The sequence below is a fragment of the Alligator sinensis genome, unplaced genomic scaffold (genome assembly GCF_000455745.1).
Source record: "Alligator sinensis unplaced genomic scaffold, ASM45574v1 scaffold1207_1, whole genome shotgun sequence".
Taxonomy (NCBI): domain Eukaryota; kingdom Metazoa; phylum Chordata; order Crocodylia; family Alligatoridae; genus Alligator; species Alligator sinensis.
The window spans coordinates 200,884-209,063 of record NW_005842867.1 but is presented as its reverse complement, the minus strand read 5'-3'; positions in this window follow the sequence as shown (position 1 = coordinate 209,063).

Genomic DNA, 8,180 nt, shown 5'->3' with positions numbered 1-8,180 from the left:
CCCCCCTGCTCCTACTTCTGCTGCTGCTGCTGCGGGAAAGTTGCCGCGAGCAGGAGCGGGGAGACAGGCAGACGGCTCGGCTCAGCTCAGCTCCCCACCCCCCGCCTGCCTCCGCCTCCCGGGCGGGAACAATGCAGGCAGCAGCGCCCCGCGCCTGGGGCGGCCGGAGGGGAGCCGCTGCCCCGCTCCGCTCCGCTCTGCCCCGGCCGCGGCCCCTCTCCTCTCTCAAGCTGGGGCTGGGCAGGAGGAGAAGGAGGGAAAAAAGAAAGAAAGGGGAAGAAAAAAAAAAGCCTCATTCAGTTGGAACTGGCAGGCATTTAATCCGATCACACGCGGCGGGAACAGATGGGCTGGAAGCTCTGCAGCTGGAATAGGTTCAAATCTTGGGAGCCCCTCCTACCCCAGCGCCCCAAACACCACAGCCCGGGAGGGAAGAGCCAGCTCTAGTCCGGGCTGAGCCCGCCACCAGCCCAGGTCTTCTCCTCATGCGGGCTGGAGGGTGGTGAAGCCCCGGAGCGGGCTCCCCAGGGAGGCGCTGATGGGGGCTCTCCGTCCTTGGAGGTTTTTAAGGCCCGGCTGCACAAAGCCTGAGTTAGTTGGGGACGGTCCTGCTGAGAGCAGGGGGTTGCACTAAATCGAGCCTTTTTCAACGGGTGGGTAAGCGACCCAAAAGTGTGCGGCTTGAGTACATGCAGATCAGGTTCTTTGGGCAAATCCGGTATCTTTTATTAGTCCAAGCAAATGGCTGGAAAAAGTCTTCTTTGCAAGCTTTCGGGGACAAACACCCCCCGTCAGGCTGAGGAAGCGGCTGCAGATGCTCTGTGCTCGTCCTGGATGGAGTGATAAAGAGGGTCCTCTGCTGATATGAAACCCCACGCCTTTATGTCCTCTGTTTTTCTCTTGACGAGAACATTTTTTCTTCAAGAAAAAATAGAGGACAGAAAGGCGTGGGGTTTCGTATCAACAGAGGACAGAGCAGCAGACAACCGGAATGTCCTCTACGATGGCCACCCTAGTGGTAAAGCAGCCAGAGGCCGGTGCGCTGCAAGAAAGCCCGTCAGTTATAATGTAAATTGAAAGAGTGGCGAACAAACTTTAAAAATGAATTCTCCTTTAAAAGAGGAAAACGTGGGAAACCGTGGCTTTTCCCTTGCAGGCTGGCAGAGCTCCAGCTCGCAAGGGGCTGCCCCACAGACTCTCCCCCTGCCTCACGCAGAGGGGTGGGGGGCAGCGGGTCAGGAGTGAGGGGCACCGTGTCGGGGCTGGCCATCGATGTTTACAAATGCGGTCCCAGTACAAAAAAAGGTGGAGAGCTACTGCACTAGATGCCCTCCTGAGCCCCCTGCCAACCCTCACGTTTTCTGATTTCTGGGCTTGGACATGTGCGGCTTTGTGTTTCTCTTGCTCGGCTGTCTTATTTTTTCCTGCCGCTTTCCCCACCTTCCTGCTAGAGAACACTTCAGTTGTTTGCCTTCCGAGATCGTGACAGCTTTGCCAGCGAGAGCGTGTCTGGTCCCCCCCCCACTTCCTTGCCTCACGTTGTTAACAAGCCCAGGCTGCCAATGCAGTTCCTCTGCAGCCTTTGGAGAGACCACCCTTTTGCTCCAGTCCGAACGACTGCTGTATTTATCACTGGGATCCCTGTGGTTATCTTGCAAGGTTGATTTTTTTTTTTAATTTTGTTCCCCACCCCCCAGCCAGTCCCTTGTTGCGTTTTTACAGCCTAACTTTATGCAGTACCGCTTCTTGCATAGGAAATGTAGCCTCACATGTTTCATAATGCAACTGCAGCCTCAAGTAAAATAAAGACAGCAATTGAGCCATGGAGCTTCCTTGTCCCCCTCCCTCCCCCCTTAAGCAGAGGGAGGACAGTCTTTTTTTCCACAGATCTTCCTTATCCCAGGCAAAGGCAAAAGAAATCTAAGCCTTCCCATCCTCCTTCCCCTGCTGCACACAGATGACACAGGCATTTGCAGCAGTAGTCAGGGCACAGACAATGGAGGATCATTGTCTCCTGGAGAGTTAAAAGACTTATTAGATCATGAATGCATAGAGATGTCGATCATCAAGGATGCTAAGCACTCTCAGCTCAAACTAAAGTCAACCAGAGTTGAGAATAAGCAGTACCTCCCACTGCCAGATCCTAAATTCCTATGCATAAAATACCCTTCCTGGCTGGCTGGCTGATAGGGACACTGGCACACACACACACACACACACACACACACACATGCACACGCATGTATGTACACACATGTGCATGCATACACATGGAATTTGTGAAAAGAAATCCAAGATATTCTTTGGTTTGGTCCGCTAAGTTTAGTCAACATAGCTATGCCAAGGAGAACCTTAATGTAAGCAGACACAATGTCCTTTTGCTGCTGTTGCTTATCTCCTCTGGGGAACTGGTTTAAAGCAGGGGTGTCAACGATATGGCCCAAGAGCCAGATTCAGCTCATGGAACCTGGTATTCTGGCCCCTGATACTACCTGGGGGTCCTGGCATTGACCCACAGGCAGCATGTAGGGCCGCACATGGCATCCACTCCAGTTGCTTTAGGACATTGGCTGGATCTGGCATGCAGGACCAGCCTGTGGGTGTGATCCGGCCTGCGGACAAGCTCCATGACACTCATTCAGCCAAATGAGTTTGACACCCCTGGTTTAAAGCTATTCTGCAGCAGTACTTTTAGCTGGTATAAGCAGTATTTCCACTAGGTGGCTTGTAATGAAGTGGATTGGTAGAATCTGTGCAGTGGACTTTTTACTTTGCACCAGTAGCATAACGAGGAGTGGGCAAAAGGGATACCTGCCCCAGGCACCAAGTTAGGTAGGATTACCGTATGTCTGGGTTTTCACAGATATGTCTTCTGTTTGGGTCCTCCCATCTCCATCCAGGTGTTTTTAAAAAATATGAGCAAATGTCCTGAATTTTGCTGTGCTCGTCATCAGAGTTTTTCCTGGCATTTCCTGGCTTGCCCTAGCAAGGAGCTGCTTGGGGGAGCAGGGGAGGGAGATGGGAAGTAGGGGGCATCACATGTGTCTGTTCATGCACACACACATGGCTGCATGCAGCCAAGCAGGGTGGTGGGAGCAGCCCCGGCAGCTTGATGCAGATAAGTCTATGGAGGGCAGAGGTTGGAGGGCCAGGGCTTGGGGACTGTCAGGGGTGTGTATGTGTATGCGTGTTTCTGTGTGTGTGGAAGGGATGGGTGTGTGAGGGGGGGCAAGTGCCTGCTGGCACTGGGGGTAGCTGTCTGGATGCTTGGGCTGCAGCAGGATCAGGAAGGCGCCTGCCCTACCAGCAGGAGAAGTGTGGGGAGAGGGGCTTCAGGGACAGCAGGGAGCTGTGTGGCCAGGCCAGTGGTACTGGGGCTGGTGCCCTTGCTCGCAGAGGCAGGGCAGCCTGAAGATGCTGCAGGGCTGGGGGGAACAGAGGGCTGTGGATCGGGAGTGAGGGACACCAGCAGAGCTGGGGGGGCTGTGGCTTGGAAGCGAGGGGCACCAGGGGGGCAAGGGATTTTGGGTCAGGAGTACAGGGCACAGGCAGTGCCAGGGAGGTACAGCTTGGGAGTGAGGGGCATCAGCAGGGCTAGGGGGCTGTGGCTTAGGAGTGAGTGGCAAGGGCAGGGCAGGGCAGGGCAGGGCACGGGCTTATCATTGCCCCCCCATCATCTTACCCACCCCTCAACAGGTGTCCTCTTTTTTTAAACTGAAAATATAGTAACCCTAAGCTAGAAGGGGTTCCAGAATTGCCCCCCACCCCTGCAGAATCCACATGTGAGCAGGCAGAGTATGCATGGCAGCAGCAGCTCAGCCAGGGACTGTTTAGAAGTTCTTAGCTGGATATGACTGCTGTTCCTCCTCTTACTTTTGGACCATTTCCCCTTCCCTAGCCCCTACTCTCAGAGCCTGCATGCCCTACCCCTCTCTCCCACAGGGTTTGCCCCAGGGCCCAACTTAGCTTGTAACACCCCTGCCTTGCACTTTAAAATGCTAAAACAATTCTGCCCCTCCCCGCTGTATACCAAGGTCTTATGTCTAATTACAAGGTTTTGGCAATAAAATTGTTCTCACACACTGCTTTAGCGGAGATGCAGTTTATATACTCAACAGGACTTTTTTCTTGGTATAGCTGCACCTACACTAGGGCTTTGGCAGGCTCAGCTCCATTGGTGAGGATGTATTTTCTTACATTCCTAACTGACACTGCTATGCCAGGAAAACTTTCCAAACCAGGCCTAAGTAACCACCTAATCTTGTTATTATGCAGCCCTTCCTTCTCTATTCACACCCTGCTTTTCTGTTGCCCCTTTTTATTGCATTATGACTGAACCTGATTTGTAAGCCCTTTGGGGGCCATATCCTATTTGTACTCAAAATCCATTATCACACTATTGGGCACTGCAAAATAATGGAAAGCATCTCGACTTTTAAATTCAGGGCATAGTAAAACTTATTTTCCCCTGCCCTCCCTGCCCCCAAGGATTTATCAGATTAAACCCATGTCACACTCATCTGAGATTCCAGGCAACATGGAAAGTCAACAAAAAGCATACTTTTCTGGTGGGTGGGAACTAAATAAAGGAGGGTTCTAAAACCTATACATCTTTTTTTGATTGTTCACTTTTGGTTTTAAACTGTACACATATACCACACTCTGGACACATTTACCAATATTACGATGTATAATCATACAAAATCAAAATCACCCATAAATTCTTCACTATCTTCTCCAGCTACCCAGCCTTCCTTTTAAGCAAAAATCTTTGAGAAAAAAAAAAATGTCTTTCATCTTCTGCAGAAGTTCAGTACATTCAGGCTCCAGCAAGCAAAACCTAGGAGCAAATTGTACTGTTGAAGAGGTTTCACTGCAGATGGCCTATTCTAGTCCCCTTTCACTTAAATCAAGAGATCATTAGCTCATCTGTGATGGTTTGAAACCCAATTTACAAGTCAAAGTTCTACCAATCTTGTTTGCTGTCCTAACAGCAAAACTTATGAGTGCATCCAGACCCAAAGCCCCTCTGTGGTGATGGACCCTTCCTTTATGTCAGCTGTGTTACTACTGCACCAGTGCTAAGTAAAGGAAAAAGAAGGTGCACCAAAGGTACTCCCATAGGCGATGCATAGGAGGGGCATGTGCTCCCCCCCCCCCCCCCCCCCCCACCCTGCACCCCCCCCGCGGCGGGGGGGGGCGGGGGCCCCCCCCCCCCCCCCTCAACACTGGCTCTCACCAGCTGGGAGCGGGGGGAAATGGTGGGTGTCCCCCCCTGAGATAGTGGGGGCACCAGGAGAAGCACTTCCTGGTTGTCCACTGGGGAAGCCCTCCCTGCTGGTCAGCGATTGGCTGCTGGTGCCCCCCCAGTATCAGGAGCCACCAGTAGCGCATGGGTACTCCTGTGCCTTCAGCCCACCAGTTCCTTTCACAGCTGGAGCCTTTCTGGAGTGCATGTTATGCTCTAGAAGCACAGCAGCTGTGCAGAGGAGATGCGCAAATGTGCCAGAAGTGCATGGATATGCACATACTCTTGTGTTTTGGCACCAGCAGCTGCTGTCCACTACTCTGAAAGCTTAGCCTCTTCCAGGCTCTTCTGGCAGCTGAGGCAGATAAGTGTAGACAAGGCCTATGTGAGAGGCTATCAAAAGTGCAAGATGAATAGAAGGAGTAGAGATAATCAGATGTATGGAATGGGGAGCAGTAAGTTCAAAGAAATTTTAAAAACAAGTAAGACTGACAGTCTCTGGATCATGCAAATAACCTGGCCTATCTTTCTCCCATGTTCCTTGCCTCAAGGAAATCATAGACCCTCCTAGCCTAACCAAATCACTGGGAATCTTTAACCTTTATCTTGCCTTGCGCCCAAACAAAACACTCCAGAGGGGAGTTTTGCAGCTGAAGACCATGTTAAACATTACACTTAGGATGTTAACTGTACTTAAGATGTGAGCATCTGCACATTCAAGCAGTAAAACACAGGCTAAGTGCCATTGACTCATAACAAAGTTAGGACTTTTTGTGGGAGGAGTATCTCCAGATCATATGAAGTAATGTGTACAGCTATCATTGGACTGCTCCACAGAAATAATATAAGCACAGTTTGCTGATTGCTCATCCCTGCCCTGCCCCCTAACTTTGTGGATACACAAAGTTAGAACATGTTTTAACTTTAATACTTCACAGCTTTAACATGTGCTAAGTGTCCCGTATGATGAGCCAGGGCAGAAATTGGGAACAACATAAGACTATCCACTTTGTGTCTGGGTGCATCTACACATGCTATCAGCACAGAGCAATGAACTCTGGCACATATCACACCTGAGTTTATCGCTCCTGGGTGCTGCATTTGAACATGCACCTGGGACTGCAGCATGTTGAGCCAAGTCAGAGCAGCCCTGGCTGGCAGGAGGCTCAGGGGGGTCAGCATGCCAGCCTCAGGCTGCTCCAATCAAACTCAACATGCTGTGGAGGGGCTGGCTGGGACACAAGTGTACTCCAGTGTGGGGCAAACCAGCAGGTAGTCCCCACACTGAAGCACCCTTGTGCTGCAGCCAACCCTGTCAGCAACTAGATGTATGGGGCTGCACACTAAAGAACTTTGCAGCAGGATAGTACTTGCATTTATAAGTACTAACCTGTGGCAGAGTTGATTAGTTTCCTATAGCCTAATAGGGGCACATGTGTAGCTGTTGAGATTTTACTGTGGAGCCAATTAGACAACTGCACAGTACGTGCGTCATGTAGATGCTCCCCCATTAAAGATAACTTGTCAGGAGAAGGGGGATTCAGTGACTGGGGCCAGGTCGAAACTAGAAACTTTGGCTGTTGTAGTCAGGTCAGTTAGAGAGGTAATTTCTTGTACATTTTTATACTGTCATAAGCCTTAGTACAGATACATTTATACCGGCAAAAAAGCACTTTTGCTAACAAAGCTTATTTTATTATCCATAAGCTATATCAGCAAAAGCTGCAAGTACTTTAGGGTGGTTGCTAGCATAACTAATATATGTTCTGACAAACCCTTTCTAGCATAGGAAAAAGATTGGACAAGGTCTTATGTCTCCAGGGAAGTGGTCTAAGGGACCTGCTTCCCTGCCAGCATCAGCCTTTGAGGGTACTCATCCATTACCTAAGTGTGTCATGAGCTTGGCAGCCAGAACACTCATTTGTCCCTTGGTAAATAGTTGAGGGAGGGATATAGGTGTCTGAGCACAGAGATCCATGGAGCCAGCACTGTTTTGTTCAGTGGGAATAAACAGTTCAAAAGATGGTAATCCTATGTTAGCCATTTGGAACAATTTTTAAAGGGATATTACAGCATAGATTGGGAGAGCCCAAGAAGAATCTGGTATTTTTTTGAAACTCTACTAAACATGAGGATGAAGTGGATTGATCATCTACCTTTAAACAGTCCAGCCCTTCTCTCATCTCCCACTTTTTATTGTGTCTAGCTGTGCTCATCAGGGTGCAGTCTGGATGGAAGGGGTTGCTGGGATCAAAAACCACATTCATTTCTGTCAGTGCTTTAATTTATATTTAACTCCCGTGTGTGCTTCTGTCTAAGCTGCAGTCTTCCTAGGTAGTGACATTTGCTGATGAACTGTTGAAATTACTAATGAATTAGAGGTACTAGTCTATCTTGAGGTTACAAAATAATAACCCACAACTAAAAATAATTAAGGACCTGATTTACTCATCCGAACTGGAGAAATCCAGAGTTAGTCTGCTGGTGTTATCCTTCAGTAACTTCACTGATCTAAAAATATTGCAGTAAAATGTATATTGGCAGGTACTGAGATCTTTGCATATGCTAGGAAGAATGAGCACTTAGAGTCTTAGGCTAGGGACAGATATTCAAAAAGCCTGAGCCTGAATTGATTCAGTCTTTGCAGGTTAGTCTAACCTGGCTACGCCAAATCAGTCTGTAACTGTACAGACATCCCCTCTGGACTGAGAAAATGCCTGCAGATGCCTGCAGTGGCTCAGGCTAGAAGCCTGAGGGGGGGGGTGCGGCGCTAGAGCAACCCCCCTTTCCCTTCCTCAGTGCTGAGCTGAGGGGGAGGTGTGCCCAGGCCCTGGCAGGACACTCCGATTAGGGAGGGGTTCCCCGATCTGGTTGTTGATAACAGAGCATTTAGTTACACAGTAGGAAGTTACACAGGGAGTTGTTAACGTTT